We start from the raw sequence: 20,878 nt of genomic DNA, 5'->3' as shown, positions 1-20,878 counted from the left end.
AGACATTGACCCAAGGCCGGGATTGAACCCGGGTCCCTGGCGCTATGAGGCCATCGTGGTTAGGCAAAAAACAGGGGAAGGGACAATTTTAGCTCCAGCACCAAGAAGGGGTTGGTTAATAATCTTATTGTAGGAAAGAGTGACCATATTACAATGGATTTGGATATTAGTTGAAAGTGATGCAGTTCTATCTGAAATGGGGGGTTTAAGAACATAAGAACATAAGAAATAGGAGCAGGAGTAGGCCATCCAGCCCTTTGAGCCTGCCCCGCCATTCAATAAGATCATGGCTGATCTGTCATGGCTCAGTTCCACATTCCCGCCCTCTCCCCATAACCCTTAATCCCCTCTCTCATCAAAAACCCATCAACCCGCGTCTTAAAAATATTTAGCGAGGCAGCCTCCACCACTTCAACGGGCAGAGAATTCCAGAGATTCACCACCCTTTGAGTGAAGAAGTTCCTCCTCAACTCCGTTCTAAACCGCCCCCCACTTTATCTTGAGGCTGTGCCCCCTAGTCCTACTGTCTTTTTTGAGCGGGAAGAGTCTCTCCACCTCTATCCTATCCATCCCATTCATCATCTTATACGTCTCAATGAGATCTCCCCTCATTCTTCTAAACTCTAACGAGTACAAGCCTAGTTTATTCAGCCTCTCCTCATAGCTCAACCCCCTCAACTCCGGCATCAGCCTAGTAAACCTCCTCTGTACTCCCTCCAAGGCCAAAATATCCTTGCGTAAGTACGGCGACCAAAACTGCACACAGTACTCCAGCTGCGGCCTCACCAGTGCCCTGTACAGCCGCATTTAGGTTGAAATGATGCTATGAAGGTTTGAGGGGCAGTTTGCCTGCGGCTGCTTCACAAACAACATTGAAAGAAATAACAGGAGCCGGCTCACATTCACAGCGGCGCAGTCAAATCCCTCTGCATGGGGAGGGACACACTGCCATTCTTCCCACCCTCACACTCACCCCTCACCCCTCACCCCTCACCCCTCACCCCTCACCCCTCACCCCTCACAGTCACAGTCACACACTCACCTTCACCCTCACAGTCACACACTCACCCTCACACTCACACACTCACACTCACACTTACCCTCACACTCACCCTCACACACTCACCCTCACACACTCACCCTCACACACTCACCCTCACACACTCACCCTCACACACTCACCCTCACACACTCACCATCACCCTCACACACTCACCCTCACACACTCACCCTCACCCTCACACACTCACCCTCACCCTCACACACTCACACTCACACTTACCCTCACACTCACCCTCACACACTCACCCTCACACACTCACCCTCACACACTCACCCTCACACACTCACCCTCACCCTCACACACTCACCCTCACCCTCACCCTCACCCTCACCCTCACCCTCACCCTCACCCTCACCCTCACACTCACCCTCACCCTCACCCTCACCCTCACCCTCACCCTCACACTCACACTCACACTCACACTCACCCTCACACTCACACTCACACTCACACTCACACTCACCCTCACACACATGCCCATCCTCACCCTCACCCTCACACACTCACCCTCACACTCACACACATCCTCACTCACACACACACTCACCCTCACACACTCACTTACTCTCACACACTTACCCTCACACACTCACCCTCACACTCACACACATCCTCACTCACACACACACTCACCCTCACACACTCACACTCACACTCACACTCACACACATGCCCATCCTCACCCTCACACTCACACACTCACCCTCACACTCACACACTCATCCTCACTCACCCTCACACACTCACCCTCACACACTCACTTACTCTCACACACTTACCCTCACACACTTACCCTCACACACACACACACACTCTTACCCTCCCACACACACCCTGACACACCCCGATTATCTGCGGTGGTTTGTGTGTTCCTTGCACTGATGCTACCTTGTCTCTGAGACGCTATCACCCACATTGAGGTGGCCAAGATGCCAATCTCTGTTTGCTGTGAGATGGTTTGATTGGCTGGTGTTGCTGACCTGATTCAGTTCTCCAATCCCTGATCTACATCCAGTTAACAGCAATTTCCTGATGAATTACTGGATTCCTTTTGGAACATCAGGATGTGGGGAGCATGAATAGAATGCCAACCTTCTTGGAATATGCCTGCATTCCCAAACTTCTGCTGTGATGTGTTAATGCTGATGTACTGTGTGATTGGGCGAGAATCTGTGTTTCAGTGCTGATAAAGGTTGGATTTCTCAAAGCCTTTTCCTCTACGGAGGATTTCTTCCTCTAACTGAGGGTGGGGCTCTCTCGCTAAGGTAGGGAGAGCCCCCAGAGAGGGCCTGTTAGTCCAGCAGTGGGCTGCCCCCATTCTGCTGCAGCCCCCTCTCACTCCTACTTATCGATCAAAACTCTGCAGCAGCTCCAGTTAGCAAGATGGTGCTCCTGCATTATTATTTTAAATGAAGCTTTAACGCTCCCTGTCTGACTGCTTGTATCCCTGAAATCTCTCCTGAACCTTACAGCGTGAAGGTAGAGTTCCCTCCTCCAGTGTTGTCCCAGTGTTGTGGTAAATTATCTGGTAGTACGGGAGGCCAGATTTGATTCATGCCATGACTAACCTTTCGAAGCATTTCATAATGATGGTGAGGTGAGATATTGGGATTATGTCCATTGTGGTAAAGAAGATTATTGATAATGTGGAGAGTTATGAAGAGTTTGGCTAGCGATGGCGGCACGGTAACACAGTGGTTACCATTGCTGCCTCACAGCACCAGGGACCCGGGTTTGATTCCCAGCTTGGGTCACTATGTGGAGTTTGCGTGTTCTCCCCATGTCTGAATGGGTTTCCTCCGAGTGCCCCGGTTTCCTCCCACACTCCAAAAGACATGCTGGTTCGGGTGCATTGGCTGTGCTAAATTCTCCCGCAGTCTACCTGAACAGGCAACGGGGAGTGGCAACTAGGGGATTTTCACAGTAACTTCATTGCAGTGTTAATGTAAGCCTACTTTGATTTATTTATTGTCACATGTATTAACATACAGTGAAAAGTATTGTTTCTTGCGCGCTATACAGACAAAGCATACCATTCATAGAGAAGGAAACAAGAGAACGTCGTGTTAAAGTCAGAGCTAGGGTGCAGAGAAAGATCAGCTTAATGCGAGGTAGGTCCATTCAAAAGTCTGACAGTAGCAGGGAAGAAGCTGTTCTTGAGTCGGTTGGTCCGTGACCTCAGACTTTTGTTTCTTTTTCCCGATGAAAGAAGGTGGAAGAGAGAATGTCCGGGGTGCGTGGGGTCCTTAATTATGCTGGCTGCTTTGCCAAGGCAGTGGGAAGCGTAGACAGAGTCAGTGGATGGGAGGCTGGTTTGTGTGACGGACTGGGGCTACAAAGAACAAAGAACACCACAGCACAGGAAACAGGCCCTACAAGCCCGCACTGCCCATTTTAACACTCAGTGAGTGCCTCATTCCAATCCTTCTTCTACCTACGACTTTTGTCTATGCCTCTTGGACTCCACAATAAAGGTGTGCAAATTTAGAGAATTATATGTGTGCCAGATTAAGGGAGGTCTAATTTAGGGGCAATTTGTTAACACCAATCAGCCTAAAAGCACGATTTTGGGGTGTGGGAGGAAACCGGAGCACCCGGAGAAAACCCACGCAAACACGGGGAGAATGTGCAAACTCCCACAGACACCGACCCAAGTCAGAGATCCGACCCAGGTCCCTGTATCTGCACAGCAAAGTGATAGTCACTGAGCTGTCATGCTGCCCATCAGTTGGTCCAGTTTAAGTGTACACTAACGACGTGAAGCACTAGGCAACTCTCGAAGCAACATCCAAGAGCAGCCCTCGCACAACCCACCGTGTGTATGTCCCTTTCACGACTTTTTGTAGTTCCTTGCGGTCTTGGGCAGAGCAGGAACCCATACCAAGCTGCGATCCAACCAGGAAGGATGTGTACCCGTGACACTCATAAATAAACTTAACCTTATAGAGTCATCATATTAAAATTGTCAGTGAGAGCGTGAGCAGAAATAAAGCAAATATGTTTCAGAGTTGTTGGAGTTGGGAATGTTTAATGCAGGGAATATTGCATCTTTTAAAGGGAAAATCGATATGGGAAGCAGAGGAAGATCCGGGTCCTTGGAACGTTATTGGGGTTAGTTTTGGAAGGTCCAGCACGCCATGATTGGTCGGATGGTCACCAGTGGTGTTGTAAAGTGGCAGCAATCTGTCCCCGTATTTGCAGAGTATTGGGTTTAAATTGCTCTCTCTGTGTTTGACATGCATCAACATGTGAATGGGACGTTCTCACCCCATTTCAAATGAGTGAAGTCAGACTTCACAGAAATGAACTTTTAATACCATCCACACCTTTCTCAATGATTAATTCCCAAGCTTGTATTTATAACCAATCATAATTATCTCCAAAAGTAGAACTCAGCATGCAGACAGCTATGTATCTCCTCCCAGACTAACACCAGTATTAGCTGCAGGGTTATTAGTGTTAATGTTGTGAACAACCTGGGCTCTCTACCACCAATCTTTCATCCCATCTGATGACAGTGTGGGCCGTCATTTTGGCTGCAGATGTTTCCTTTAAGAAGGCAAATAGAATTTTATCCTTCATTGCCAGAGGGATGGAGTTTAAAAAACAGCGAGGTTATGTTGCAGCTGTATAAGGTTCTGGTGAGGCCACACCTGGAATACTGTGTACAGTTTTGGTCTCCTTATTTGAGAAAGGATATACTGGCACTGGAGGGGGTGCAGAGGAGATTCACTCGGTTGATTCCGGAGTTGAGAGGATTGGCTTATGAGGAGAGACTGAGTAGACTGGGGCTATACTCATTGGAATTCAGAAGAATGAGGGGAGATCTTATAGAAACATATAAGATTATGAAGGGAATAGATAAGATAGAAGCAGGGAGGTTGTTTCCACTGGCGGGTGAAACTAGAACTAGGGGGAATAGCCTCAAAATAAGGGGAAGCAGATTTAGGACTGAGTTGAGGAGGAACTTCTTCACACAAAGGGTTGTGAATCTGTGGAATTCCCTGCCCAGTGAAGCAGTTGAGCCTCATTGAATGTTTTTACGGCAAGGATAGATACATTTTTGAACAGTAAGGGAATTAAGAGTTATGGTGAGCGGGTGGGTAAGTGGAGCTGAGTCCATGAAAAGATCAGCCATGATCTTATTGAATGGCGGAGCAGGATCGAGGGGCCAGATGGCCGACTCCTGCTTCTAGTTCTTATGTTCTTATTTTATGTTCCATACATCACTACTTGCTGTTTTCAGGCTGGGTGTCAGCCATCTTAACTCACGCTTCTGGAAAAATCCATACCATACCACAGGAGTGATCTGATCAAACTACAGAGAGGATAGAGGGGGATGTTGTCAAGGCTGGAGAATTTGAGCAATGAGGAAAGATTAGCAAGGCTGGGGTTGTCTTCTCGAGAAAGAGGAAGCTGATGAGAGATTTAATTGAGGTGAATGCGGTTCCGAGGAGTTCTGGTTAAGTGTTTTAGGAGAAAGCCATTTTCAACAGTTTCTAACAAGGGGAATTGGTTTGATGGCCCAGGGTGTGATTCTCACCTGGGGTTAAAAATTACTGTCAGATCTCACATTAATGGTCAGGAAACTATTGGGGAAAATTCTGAAGGAGAGAATTAACCTCCAGTTGGAAAGGCAGGGGATCAGGGAAAAGGAGCATCTCTTTGTGAGAGAGATTTGATTACACTTTTTGTGGTGTAGTTGAGGGTAGTTCAGTTGATGTAGTTTGTATGGATTTCAGTAAAGCCTTCGACAAGGTCCCACATGGAAGACTGATAAATAAGGAAAAAGCACATGAGACACGGGGTAATTGGGCAAATTGGATCTAAAAATGGTTTAATGGTAGGACATTGCCCTGTTTATGATCAGAACTCCCGACTCACCTGATGAAGGAGCAGCACTCCAAAAGCTAGTGGTGTTTACCTGTTGGACTTTAACCTGGCGTTGTGAGACCTCTGACTGTGTTTACCTCAGTCCAACACTGGCATCTCCACATTAATGATAGGAGACAGTGGGTGGTGGCTTGGAAGAGGGCGTACGTGATGTAATCAGCAAGTTTGTAGATGACACACAGATGGCAGGATTGGCGGATAGCGAGAAGGATTGTCAGGTGACACAGCAGGATATAGATAGGCTAGTATATTGGGCAGATAAATGGCAGATGGAACTTAATCCTGATAAACGCGAGGTGATACATTTTGGAAGGAATAATGTAGAGGGGAGTTACATGATAAAAGGTAGACCTATTAGGAGTATAGAAATGCAGAGGGACCTGGGAGTGCAAGTGCACAAGTCTCTGAAGGTGTCAACTCAGGTGGAGAAGGTTGCGGAGGAAGCTTATGGTATGAGAACCTTTATAGGAAGGGGTATAGAGTACAAGAGCTGGCGTCTAATGATACAGTTGTTCAGAACATTGGTTAGACCACATTTGGAGTACTGTGTCCTGTTCTGGTCATCTCACTACCGGAAGGACGTGGAGACCCTGGAGAGAGTGCAGAGGAGGTTTACCAGGATGCTGCCTGGTATGGAAGGACTGGGTTATGAGGAAAGATTGGGTAAACTGGGGCTCTTTTCCTTAGAAAGATGGAGATTAAGGGGGGATCTGATGGAGGTGTATAAAATAATGAACGGTATAGATAGAGTAAACAGTGGCAGGCTTTTTCCTAGATTGGAGACAAATATCACAAGGGGTCATGAGCTAAGGGTGAGGGGGGAGAGGTATAATTTGGATGCTAGAGGGAGGTTTTTCACACAGAGGGTCGTGGGGGTATGGAATACACTGCCAAGTAAGGTGGTGGAGGCAGGCACGCTGGACTTGTTTAAGGTTTACTTCGATAGACACATGAGTGAAACAGGGATGGAGGGTTATAGGAGACTGTTTTAAATAAGGGTCAGAGCCTCAGGACGTTACTGGAAATCTACTGTGACATGTGTTGATGTTTTTCTCTTTTACTCCACAGGTGTGTCGGTCCACCTTGTTGTCTAACGAGGGGTATACACATGGTGGGTCATGCGTGGGCTGCTCTTGGATGTTTTGAGAGTGGCCTAGTACTTCGTGTCGTTGTGTGTGCTTAAAACTGGACCAGCAGGTGGGCACCACATAAGGGCCTGTTTCCTGTGCTGTGTTGTTCTTTTGTTCTTTTATGAGTGGCGCATGCTTGGAGGGCCGAAGGGCCTGCTCCTGTGCTGTACTGTTCTTTGTTAAGAAGGCCTTTAGGTTGCAGGAAGATTTTGACGGGTTGGTCAGATGGGTAGATCAGTGGCAAATGGAATTTAGCCCTGAAAAGGGCGAGGAGTAACAAGCAAGTGAATACTCAATAAATGGCAAGACACAAGGCAACTCAGAGGAACAGAGGAGTCTTGAGGTGCTTTTCCACAGATTCCAGGAGTGGCAGGATAGTTAAGGTGGCACCTAGCACACTTGTCATCATCAGTGTTGGCATATATTAAGAGAGCAGGGAGGTTATTTTGGAGCTGTACAAAACTTTGGTTAGGCCAAAGCTGGAGTATTTTTGCAGTTCTGGTTGCCTCACTATAGGAAGGACATGATTGCATTGGAGAGGATGCAGAGGAGATTCACCTGGATGTTTCCTGGATGGAGTATCTGAGCTATGAAGTGAGGCTGGATAGGCTTGGGTTGTTTTCTTTGGGACTGTGAAAATCCTCTAAAACAACTTCCTGAAAAAGGGTCGATAGGAAGCAGCTGCTCATCTAGTTGGAGGGTAAATTATGAAGGGATAACATTTTGAGATCAGGGCCAAGAGGTTTAGAGGGGATTTGATGAAGGATGTTTTGACCCAGAGGGTGTTGGGTGTCTGGAATGCCCTGCCTGGGAAGGTAGGAGAGCTGGGAAGCCTCACAAAAGGCACTGGAAAGGGCAAACTCTGGCAAGTGGGATTAGTGTAGATTTAGTGTGGTTTTTAACGGTGCAGACTCAATAGGCCTTTTCTGGACCGTATGATTCTGTGACTAAGGGGTGGCACCGTGGTTAGCGCTGCTGCTTCACAGCTCCAGGGACCCAGATTCGATTCCCGCCTCGGGTCACTGTCTGTGTGGAGTTTGCACATTCTCCTCATCTCTGTGTGGGTTTCCTCCGGGTGCTCCAGTTTCCTCCCACAGTCCAAAGGTGTGCGGGTTAGCTGGTTTGGCCACGCTAAATGCACAGGGTTATGGTAAGAGGATGGTGTGGATGCCCTGGGTAAGATGCTCTTTCAGAGAGCCAGTGCAGACTCGATGGGCCAAATGGCCTCTTTCTGCACAGTGGGGTTTCTATGGTTCTTTTATTCGATGGTTCAATGAGTATAGAGATTTCCAGTAATCAGTGGAAAGAGTAGAGGAAGTTGTGGAGAATCCAGTCAGCTCCTCAGCAAATTCTCACACTTTAGGCCAATCCAAACTTGTTAAAGTTAAACTTTATTTATTAGTTACAAGTAAGGCTTGCATTAACACTGCAATGAAGTTACTGTGAAATTCCCCTAGTCACCAAACTCTGGCACCTGTTTCGGTCAATGCACCCTAACCTGCACATCTTTGGACTGTGGGAGGAGACCGGAGCACCTGGAGGAAACCCATGCAGACATGGGGAGAATGTGCAAACTCCGCACAGACAGTGACCCGAGCTGGGAATCGAACCCAGGTCCCTGGTGCTGTGAGGCAGCAGTGCTAACCACTGTGCTACCATGCCATCCTTAATGACCATAATACTTAAATTTGAAAATTACTATCCTTTATAGAGATAGTTCCATCCATCCTGGGGACAGATCCTCACCTTCTAAATAAAAGCAAATTACTGCGGATGCTGGAATCTGAAACCAAAAGACAAAACGCTGGAAAATCTCAACAGGTCTGGCAGCATCTGTGAGGAGGGAAACGAGTGGACATTCCGAGTCCAGATGACCCTGTGTCAAAGCTGAGAGGCAGAGGAAGTGGGGGATTTTTATACTGCGGGGGTAGGGGAATGAAAGATGAGTCATAGCCACAGAAACAAGGGGAAAGGCTGCTAATGGCAGCTCATAGAGAGAATAGAAGGTGTGAATGGCCAATGGGCAGAGAAACTGAAATTAGAGGGCAAACTGTGACAGATGGAGACGTGGGGGGTGGGGGGACGGGTGGGAGCGAGGGAAAATTGAGAAAAAGAGGGAAAAGGGGAAGCAAGGAGGGAGAAAAGGTAAGGGAAGGCGGGATAAAATGGGGGGAAAGAGTGGGGCGGAAAGAAAAATAGAGACATTAAAGAAATAAAAGGTAGAAAACAGTTAAAAATCTGATGTTCTTCAGCTGGGTATATCTTGCACTGATTGAGGGTCTAATCTTCCAAATAGGAAGCCTGAGAATTTCATTTGCTGCCTCGTAATTCTTTGTTATTAATGAGTCTCAGGGCACTAACTGGGGGGGGTTCTTTCGGGTCACTCAGGGCACTAATTGGTTAAGGTTTGGTTTCTGAGAGCTTTATGGTCTGGTTATGGACTTTCTTTTTTCAAAGTGTATTTCTTGATCAGCCTAATCTAGCTTCACGATGAGAGGGGACCACTCATCCTAACCCGTGGGCAGTCTTTTGGAGTTACGGTGACCGTTTGATTTGGGATATGGGATAGGCGCACAGCCACACACGCAAACATTGGCAGTTCCTTCGAATCTGTTGCCTGTCTGAGTAACTTCTCCTCGTGGAGTTCAGTGAGTGAAACAGTACTGTATCACTTTCCAGCAACTTGAACAACACAGAGGAAGGAACGTTCCCATCCGACCTGCCGTGGGACTGAAAACTCGGTGGACCAAACAAAGGTCCATTGACCTCGGGTGGAAATTTTCAGTGAAAAATCCGGCCCACCATCCCTCCTCCCTCTGTCTCAGTTAGCCGACAAAAATCTTCTTGCTGCAGGTTCCATAGCTCGTAGGAGAGGGAAACAGGGAGAAGCATCGGTCAGGATTTCACCATGTTAAATGTCAGCAGAGGTCAAAAACCCACTGAGAAATCAAAGGAGAGAGAGTGACAGAGAACTGCGTTAGAATGAAAAAGAGTTTGTTTAATGGTGTTACAAGTAAGGCTTACATTAGCACTGTAATGAAGTTACTGTGAAAATCCCTTAGTGGCCACACTCCCGTGCCTGTTCGGGTACACTGAAGGAGAACTTAGCATGGCCAATCCACCTAACCAGCACGTCTTTCAGACTATGGGAGGAAACCGGAGCACCCGGAGGAAACCCACGCAGGACATGTAGACTCCACACAGACAGTGACCCAAGCCGGGAATCGAACTCAGGTCCCTGGCACTGTGAGGCAGCAGTGCTAACCCACTGCGCCACCAAAAAGATCGAGAGAAAAAGGTAGAGTGATTGACAAAGATTAGAAATAGGGAGATGAATAGGGAGAGGGACAGAGCAATAAAGAAAGGTCGCATGAGTAACAGATACAAAGAGAGAAAGATATCAGTAGGGAGAGAAAGAGATAAGAATCTTTATCTGAAATGGTTAAAATTAAAGTAAAATCCTTGGTCCCAGTGGTGTTAGTAAAATGATAATCACTTTCTGAGAATCTGGTTTCTATTTTTTCATTCACAAACTCCACGAGGAGCAGTTAATTCAGACAGGAACCAGATTCTAAGAAATTGGCAATGACTGAGTATATGGCTGTGTGCCTACCCAATTACCAAACTAAGTGGTAAATGTAACTCCAAAAACTGCTCCCTAGATTGGGACGTGTCAGGGCAGATCTTGCAGGAATGCTATTTGACCAAGATATCGTGCATTAATAATTACTGTTGTTGTGGTTTGCGGAGAGTAACTTACTGGAAGATAAACCAAAGGCTGGCAGCAACAGGAGCTGTCGATATCGCAGGAATGTATGGGTGGAGATCAAGGCAAGTCATCTGAACTGGGAAGGAATAGAATATCCCTGTCCATGCAAAAGTGGACTTTTCTCTTTGCCTTCACCCCCAGTATGGCATTAGTCTAAAAATAGTGACTCTTTCATGCCTATCTCCATTCAGACATTTGTGCGTCTATAACACACACCCGTACACAGCAACAGAGGAACAGGAGGAGGCCGTTCAGCCCCTCGGGTCTGTTCTGCTATTACAACAAAGAACAAAGAACAAAACAGCCCGGGAAACAGGCCCTTCGGCCCAACGAGCCCACGCCGCCATCTCAACACCACCAGTCCCCCCCTCCACCCATGACCCTTATCTATTGTTTTATGGCCATCCAGATTGAGGGAATCTGATTTAGGGACGATTTATTCCTGCCAATCAGCCTAATAGCACATCTTTGGGGTGTGGGAGGAAACCGGAGCACCCGGAGAAAACCCACGCAAGCACGGGGAGAATGTGCAAACTCCCACAGACACCGGCCCAAATCCATGTGTCTGCACAGCAATCAGTGATAGTCACTGAGCTGTCGTCTTGCCCAGTATCTTGTCCAGTTTAGGCACACACTAACGACATGAAGCACGAGGCCAATCTCGAACATCCAAGAGCAGCCCTAGTACGACCCATCACGTGTATGCCCCTCGTTGGACAACAAGGCGGACTGACTTAAAACCTGTGAATGAAAAAGAAAAAACATTATTATCATACTATGCCCATTTACATTACCAGGGACGCCCCAATGCTAATGAACCTTAGTTAAAGCAATCTCCTATATCCTCCCATCTCCAACCCACTCATGTGCCTGTCTAAGTTACTCTTAAACAACTCCAGTGTGCCTGCCTCCACCACCTTACTTGACAGAGCATTCCATACCCCCACTACCCTCTGTGTGAAAAACCTCCCTCTAATATCTGTGTTATACCTCTCCCCCCTCACCCTAAGCCCATGGCCCCTTGTCCTATGTGTCTCTACCATAGGAAATAGCTTCCCTCTGTTTACTCTATCTATACCCTTCATAATCTTATATACCTCTATTAGATCCCCCCTCAGTCGCTGTCTTTCAAGGGAAAACAGCCCCAATTTGCTCAATCTTTCCTCATACCCCAGTCCTTCCATACCAGGCAACATCCTGGTAAACCTCCTCTGCACTCTCTCCAGAGTCTCCACGTCCTTCCGGTAGTAAGGCGACCAGAACTGGACGCAGTACTCCAAATGCGGCCTAACCAACGTTCTGTACAACTGCAACATTAGACTCCAGCTCTTATATTCTATACTCCTTCCTATAAAGGCTAACATACCATAGGCTTTCTTCACCACACTCTCCACTTGCACTGCCACCTTCAAAGACTTGTGCACTTGCACCCCCAGGTCTCGCTGCGATTCTACACTCCTTACAGGCTTACCCTTTACCATATAACTCCCCCCTACATTATTCCGGCCAAAATGCATCACCTCACATTTATCCGGATTAAACTCCATTTGCCATATATCTGCCCAGTATACCAGTCTATCAATATCCTGTTGTATTGCCAGACACTGCTCCTCACTGCCCGCCAATCCAGCCATCTTGGTGACATCAGCAAATTTGCTGATCACACCACCTACTCCCTCTGCCAAGTCATTTATATACACTACAAAGAGAAGGGGGGGGGGGGGGGGGGGGGGGGGGGGGTGGGAGGGAGGGGGGAGGGGTGGGCGGGGGGGGGGTGGGGGGGGGGGGGGGGGGGCTGGGGGGGGGGGGGTGGGTGGGGGGGAGGGGGGGGGGTGGCCAACTATCCCATGAGCTTTAATTTATCTACCAACCGACCATGAAGGACTTTGTCAAACGCCTTACTGAAATCCATATAGACGACATCAATGGCTCGTCCTTCGTCGACCGTTTTTGTCACCTCCTCAAAAAACTCTACCAGATTCGTGAGGCAAGACTTCCCCTTTGCAAAGCCATGCTGCGTATCCCTAATCAGATCGCAATGCTCTAAGTGCTCATACTTCCTATCCCTAAGAATCCTCTCCATCAACTTGCCTACCACTGATGTCAAACTCACCAGCCTATAGTTACCCGGGTTATCCCTCCTACCCTTTTTAAACAACGGTACCACATTCGCTATCCTCCAGTCCTCTGGGACCTCACCTGTGTCCAAAGAAGAGACAAAGATTCGCGTCAGAGGCCCAGCAATCTCATCTCTCGCCTCCCTAAGCAGCCTGGGATAAATGCCTTCAGGCCCCGGAGATTTATCAGTTTTAATGCTACCTAAAGCCCTAACACTTCTTCCCTCGTAATCGATAGTTTCTTCAATTGGTCTACCGCTCCCTCAATGACCGTACCAGACATCAAGCCCCTCTCCTTCGTGAATACCGACACAAAGTATTCATTCAGGATCTCCCCCATTCCCTTGGACTCTAAGCACAATTCCCCTCGTCTGTCCCTGGGGGGACCGATTTTACCCCTAGCCACCCTTTTGCTCCTAACATAGGAGTAAAATGCCTTTGGATTTTCCTTAATCCTACCTGCCAAAGCCATTTCATGCCCCCTTTTTGCCCTCCTAACTCCCCGTTTGAGATCCTTCCTACTCTCTCTGTATTCCTCCAACGCTCTCTCCGTTCCCAGTTGCTTAGACCTGACATATGCCTCTCGTTTCTTCCTGACCAGGTCCTCAATGTCTCTAGTAATCCACGGTTCCCTAATCCTCCCTTTCCCATCCTTCCTCCTAACCGGCACATGCCTTTCCTGCACCCATTTCAGTTTTCCCTTGAAAGACTCCCACATGCCTAACGTGGACTTGCCTTCCAACAGCCTATCCCAGTCTGTATCCCTAAGCTCCTGCCTAATCCGGCTGTATCTAGCCTTCCCCCAATTTAGCACCCTCCCCTTAGGACAGCTCTCATCTTTCTCCATTCGTATCCTAAAGTAGACGGAGTTGTGGTCACTATTAGCCACATGTTCGCCTACCGCAACCTCAACCACCTGACCCGGCTCATTTCCTACAACTAAATCCAGTATCGCCCCCCCTCTAGTCGGGCTATCTACATACTGCTGCAAGGATCCTTCCAATACACATCTTATGAATTCCTCCCTGTCCAAACCCCCAGCTCTAGGCACCTTCCAATCCACTTGGAGTACTGCGTCCAGTTCTGGTCACCTTACTACCGGAAGGACGTGGAGACCCTGGAGAGAGTGCAGAGGAGGTTTACCAGGATGCTGCCTGGTATGGAAGGACTGGGATATGAGGAAAGATTGGGTAAACTGGGGCTTTTCTCCTTAGAAAGATGGATTAAAGGGGGATCTGATAGAGGTGTATAAAATAATGAAGGGTATAGATAGAGTCAACAGTGGCAGGCTTTTTCCTAGATTGGAGACAAATATCACGAGGGGTCACGGGTTTAGGGTGAAGGGGGAGAAGTATAATTTGGATGCTAGAGGGAGGTTTTTCACACAGAGGGTTGTGGGGGTATGGAATGCACTACCAAGTAAGGTGGTGGAGGCAGGCACGCTGGAGTTGTTTAAGGTTTACTTAGATAAACACATGAGAGAAACAGGGATGGAGGGTTATAGGTGACAGTTTTAAAAAGGGTCAGAGCCTCAGGACGATACTGGAAATGTAATATTACATGTTAATGTTTTGTCTCTTTTTAATCCACAGGTGTCAGTCCACCTTGTTGTCAAATGAGGGGCATGCACACGGTGGGTCGTGCGTGGGCTGCTCTTGGAGGTTTTGAGAGTGGCCTAGTACTTTGTGTCGGTGTGTGTGCTTAATCCTGGACCAGCAGACGGGCACCAACAGCTCAGTGACTATCACTGCTAGCTGTGCAGATACATGGGTTGGGCCGGTGTCTGTGGGAGTTTGCGCGGGTTTCCTCCCACACCCCAAAGATGTGCTCTTAGGCTGCTTGGTGTACCAAATTGTCCCTACACTATTCTCCCCTGAATCTGGCTACATTAGGGGTACCATTCACATACACACGGGGCAGGGTAGATGTAGGAAAATGCTTTGTTAAGATGGCAGCGTGGGCTCGTTGGGCCGAAGGGCCTGTTTCCCGTGCTGGGTTGTTCTTTGTTCTTTGCATCAGGGCAGACGCAGTAGTGACACATTTCGGAGGAGACAACACGTATTATAACGCATTAGAAAAGGGGTGCTGAAAGGTTGGCATGCTGGAACCTGTTAGCTGAGATGGTGCCGTATCAAATCCAACCCAGGGAGATTAAAATCTCCCACTACAACAGCCCTGTTCTTCCTACACTTGTCCAAAATGTCCCTACATATACCCTCTTCCACTGCCCGCGGGCTGTCGGGCGGCCTGTAGTACCCTCCTAGCATAGTAATGGCCCCCTTCCTAATCCTCAACCCCACCCACTAATGGCTAATCTGTGGCCTTACTCCACATACCTGTCTTTGGCTCATATCCCTTCATACCTTTGCTTAACAAAAATGTACCTGTCTCAGATATGAAGAAAACAACTAACCTAGTATCAGCCGCTGTTTGTGGAAGAGATCTCCAAACCTCTCACACCCTTTGAATCATAGAATCCCTACAGTGCAGAAGGAGGCCATTCAGCCCATCAAGTCTGCACCGACCACCAATCCCACCCAGGTCCTATCCCCACCCAGCCTTCCTGCTAATCCCTCTAACATCCCAGGACACTCAGGGTTAATTTAGCACGTCCAGTCAACCTACTCTGCTCGTCTTTCAGACTGTGGGCGGAAACCGGAGCATCCGGAGAAAACCCACACACACACAGGGAGAACGTGCAGGCTCCACACAGACAGTGACCCAAGCCGGGAATCGAAGCTGGGTTCCAGGCGCTGTGGGGCAGCAGTGCTAACCACTGTGCCATCCTTTGTATGGGAAGGGATTTGAAATATCCCTCCTGAACATTCTGATCCTAGACAGTCCTGCCCAGCTTCAATGGAAACAGTTTATGTTTATCTACTCTGTTCTTACTGATTATATCTGTTCAGACTTTGAACAGATCACCCTTTAACCTTCTTAATTCCAGAGAAAACTGGTCTCATTTGTGTAATCTCTCCTTATAATTAAACCTCTGAAGTCAAGATATCATTCCTGTAAACCTACACTGCATTCCCCTCCAAGGTCACGAATCTGTCCTGAGATGTGATGCACAGACCTGCTCACTGTGACTCTGAGTGCGGTCTGAACAGGATTTTGTGTGGGTGCAGCATAATCTTCGCCTTCTCATACTCCAGCCCTCGAGATACAAAGGCCAGCATTCCATTCACTTTCTTGGTTATTTTCTGCACCTGTTTACAGCATTTTAAAGATCTCTGCCCCTGAACCCTCCGAGAATCTTTGGACATCCGCTGTAAACCTCACACCATCTAGAAACTACTGTGATCTGTCCTTTTTCAATCCAAAATGAATAATCTCACACTTCACTCAATTCATTTGCCATCTGCCCATTCCCCCGTCTATCAACATTCCTATGTAACTTTATTCTATCATACCATACAAACATACATATCGCACACTGTCCTCACAGCACAGACTGCAGATATACACATTGCACACCGCCCTGAACATACAGACTGGAGATATACACATTGCACACTGCCCTGACAGCACAGACTGCAGATATACACATTGCACACTGTCCTCACAGCATATATGGCAGATATACACATTGCACACTGCCCTGACCGTACAGACCGCAGATATACACATTGCACACTGCCCTGACAGTACAGACTGCAGATATACACATTGCACACTGCCCTGACAGCACAGACTGCAGATATACACATTGCACACTGTCCTCACAGCATATATGGCAGATATACACATTGCACACTGCCCTGACCGTACAGACCGCAGATATACACATTGCACACTGCCCTGACAGTACAGACTGCAGATATACACATTGCACACTGCCCTGACAGTACAGACTGCAGATATACACATTGCATACTGCCCTCACAGTACAGACTGGAGATATACACATTGCACACTGCCCTGACAGCACAGACTGCAGATATACACATTGCACACTGCCCTGACAGCACAGACTGCAGATATACACATTGCACACTGTCCTCACAGCATATATGGCAGATATACACATTGCACACTGCCCTGACCGTACAGACTGCAGATATACACATTGCACACTGCCCTGACAGTACAGACTGCAGATATACACATTGCACACTGCCCTCACAGTACAGACTGCAGATATACACATTGCACACTGCCCTGACCGTACAGACTACAGATATACACATTGCACACTGCCCTGACCATACAGACTGCAGATATACACATTGCACACTGTCCTGACTGTACAGACCACAGATATACACATTGCACACTGCCCTGACCATACAGACTGCAGATATACACATTGCACACTGTCCTCACAGTACAGACTGCAGATATACACATTGCACACTGCCCTGACAGCACAGACTGCAGATATACACATTGCACACTGCCCTGACAATACAGACTGCAGATATACACATTGCACACTGCCCTCACGGCACACAGTGCAGATATACACATTGCACACTGCCCTGACCGTACAGACTTCAGATATACACATTGCACACTGCCCTGACCGTACAGACTGCAGATATACACATTGCAAGGTGCTCTGACAGTACAGACTGCAGATATACACATTGCACACTGCTCTGACCGTACAGACTTCAGATACACACATTGCACACTGCCCTGACCATACAGACTGCAGATATACACATTGCACACTGCTCTGACCGTACAGGCTGCAGATATACACATTGCACACTGCCCTGACCGTGCAGACTGCAGATATACACATTGCACACTGTCCTCACAGTACAGGCTGCAGATATTCACATTGCACACTGCCCTGACTGTACAGACTGCAGATATACACATTGCACACTGCCCTGACAGCGCACACTGCAGATATACACATTGCATACTGTCCTCACAGCATATATGGCAGATATACACATTGCGCATTGCCCTGACCGTACAGACTTCAGGTGTACACATTGCACACTGCCCTGACTGTACAGACTGCAGGTATACACATTGCACACTGCCCTGACAGTACAGACTGCAGATATACACATTGCACACTGCCCTGATAGTACAGACTGCAGATATACACATTTCACACTGCCCTGATAGTACAGACTGACACATAAGAACATAAGAAATAGGAGCAGGAGTAGGCCATCTAGCCCTTCGAGCCTGCCCCGCCATTCAGTAAGATCATGGCTGATCTGAAGTTGATCAGTTCCACATTCCCGCTTTCTCCCCATAACCCTTAATTCCCTTGTCTATCAGAAACCTATCTACCCGTGATTTAAAAATATTTAGCGAGGCAGCCTCCACCACTTCAACGGGCAGAGAATTCCAGAGATTCACCACCCTTTGAGTGAAGAAGTTCCTCCTCAACTGTTCTAAATTGACTTCCCCTTATCTTGAGGCTGTGCCCTCTAGTCCTGCTATCCTTTCTAAGCGGGAAGAATCTCTCCACCTCTACCCTATCCATCCCCTTCATTATCTTATACGTCTCTATAACATCCCCCCTCATCCTTCTAAACTCCAACGAGTACAGACCCAGTCTATTTAGTCTCTCCTCATAGTCCAACCCCCTCATCTCCGGTATCAGCCTAGTGAACCTCCTCTGCACTCCCTCCAAGGCCAAAATATCCTTTTGCAAGTGCGGTGACCAAAACTGCACACAGTACTCCAGCTGCAGCCTCACCAATGCCCTGTACAATTGCAGCAAGACCTCCCTGCTTTTATATACTATCCCCATCGCTATAAAGGCCAGCATCCCATTCGCCTTCCTGACCACCTGCTGCACCTGCAGACTCCAGTTCAGGACTCCCAGCCACCCTGATGAAGGGACAGGCTGTCCCGAAAGCTTGTGGCGTTTGCTACAAATAAACCTGTTTGGACTTTAAACTGGTGTTGTGGGATTTCTTTGGTTATAGAAGACAGAGAGTAGTGGTGAACGTGTGTTTTTCTGAATGAGATCTGTAACTTTTGATGTTATAGAATCATAGAACCCTACAGTGCAGAAAGAGGCCATTCGGCCCATCGAGTCTGCACCGAACACAATCCCACCCAGGCCCTACCCCCATATCCCTACATATTATACCCATTAATCCCTCTAACCTACACATCCCTGGACACTAAGGGGCAATTTTAGCACAGCTAATCAACCTAACCTGCACATCTTTGGACTGTGGGAGGGAACCGGAGCACCCGGAGGAAACCCACGCAGACACGAGGAGAATGTGCAAACTCAGACAGACAGTGACCCGAGCCAATGTTCCGCAGGGATCAGTGCTGGGACCTCTGTTGTTGGTGGTATATATAAATGATCTGGAGGAAAATGTAGAGGGTCTGATTAGTAAGCTTGTGGATGACATGAAGATTGGTGAAGTTGCTGATAGTGCCTAGAATTGTCAACTTATATGCCAGGATATAGATTGGAGACTTGGGCACAGAAATGGCAGATAGAGTTTAATCCAGACAAATGAGAAATGATGCATTTTGGAGAATCAAATTTAGGTGTGAATTATATTGTAAATGGCAGAACCCTTAGGAACACTAATATACAGAGAGATATCTGGGTTTGCAGGTCCACAGTTCCTTAAAAGTGGCAATACAGGTGGCTAAGTTTAGCTAAGATAGCTGGTTAGGTCCATTGACCCGAACAGACGCCAGACTGTGGTGACTGGGGATTTTCACAGTAAATTCATTGCCGTGTTAATGTAAGCCATACTTGTGACTATTACATAAATTTTACATTAAGATAATTAAGAAGGCATACGGCGTGCTCACCTTCATCAGCCAGGGCATTGAGTACAAGAGTTGGGAAATCATGTTGCAGCTTTATAAAACCTTGGTTAGGCCGCATTTGGAGTATTGCGTGCAGTTCAGGTCACCAGCATGAGATGGATGTTTTGGAGAGAGTGCAAAGAAGATTCACCAGAATGTTGCCTGGTCTCGAGGGTGTTGGCTATGAGGAGAGGTTGAATAAACTAGGATTGTTTTCACTGGAAAGATGGAGGCTGAGGGGAGACCTGATAGAGGACTACAAAATTATGAGAGGCAGAGACAGGGTGGATAGTCAGAGGTTTTTTCCAAGGGTGGAGTGTCAGTTACAAGGGCACAGGTTAAGGTGAGAGGAGGAAAGTTCAGGGGAGAATGTGCGGGGGATGTTTTTCACACAGAGAGTGATGGGTGTCTGGAACACGCTGCCAGAGGAGATGGTGGAAGCAGGCACATTAACAACATTTAAGAGACATCTTGATGGGTACATGAATAGGGAGGGAATAGAGGGATACAGACTGAGTCAAGGCAGGTTTTTTTTAGTTTAGTTAGGACATTATAGTCAGCACGGGCTTGGGGGGCTTGGGGGGCTTGGGGGCCTGTTTCTGAGCTGTACTGTTCTCTGTTTTTGATATAGGAATCCTAATGTCACCACCAGACAGTCAGGGAAAGGCAGTGACAGCCCAAGAAGTATGAGAGAACACACTTCAGAAAGGCGCAGCTTCCAATGGGCAGATAACTGCAACTACCGTCTAAAGACACAGACAGGGAGACGTTTGAGGAACAGGCAAAACACATGTTTGATTTGATTTGATTTATTATTGTCACATGTATTAACATACAGAGAAAAATATTGTTTCTTGCGCGCTATACAGACAAAGCATACCATACAAAGGGTAGTGGGGGTGTGGAATGCACTGCCGAATAAGGTGGTGGAAGCAGGCACGCTAGGGTTGTTTAAGAGTCACTTAGACAGCCACATGAGCGGTCTACATATAGGGGGATATAGCAGGCCTTACTAAACATTGTAGGCTTGGGATTCCGTTTTTGCCTCAGGGATGTTAGTCTTTGCCTGTTTAATAATGAATTTTTTTGTCTCCACAGGCATTTAAGTCCAGCAAGGGGCATGCATGCGGCAGGTTGTAGTGGGCTGCTC

Source organism: Carcharhinus amblyrhynchos, chromosome 5 (assembly GCF_965287045.1).
Source record: "Carcharhinus amblyrhynchos chromosome 5, sCarAmb.v2.hapA, whole genome shotgun sequence".
NCBI lineage: Eukaryota > Metazoa > Chordata > Chondrichthyes > Carcharhiniformes > Carcharhinidae > Carcharhinus > Carcharhinus amblyrhynchos.
The sequence above is the reverse complement of the archived record's forward strand: the minus strand, read 5'-3'. Positions refer to the sequence as shown.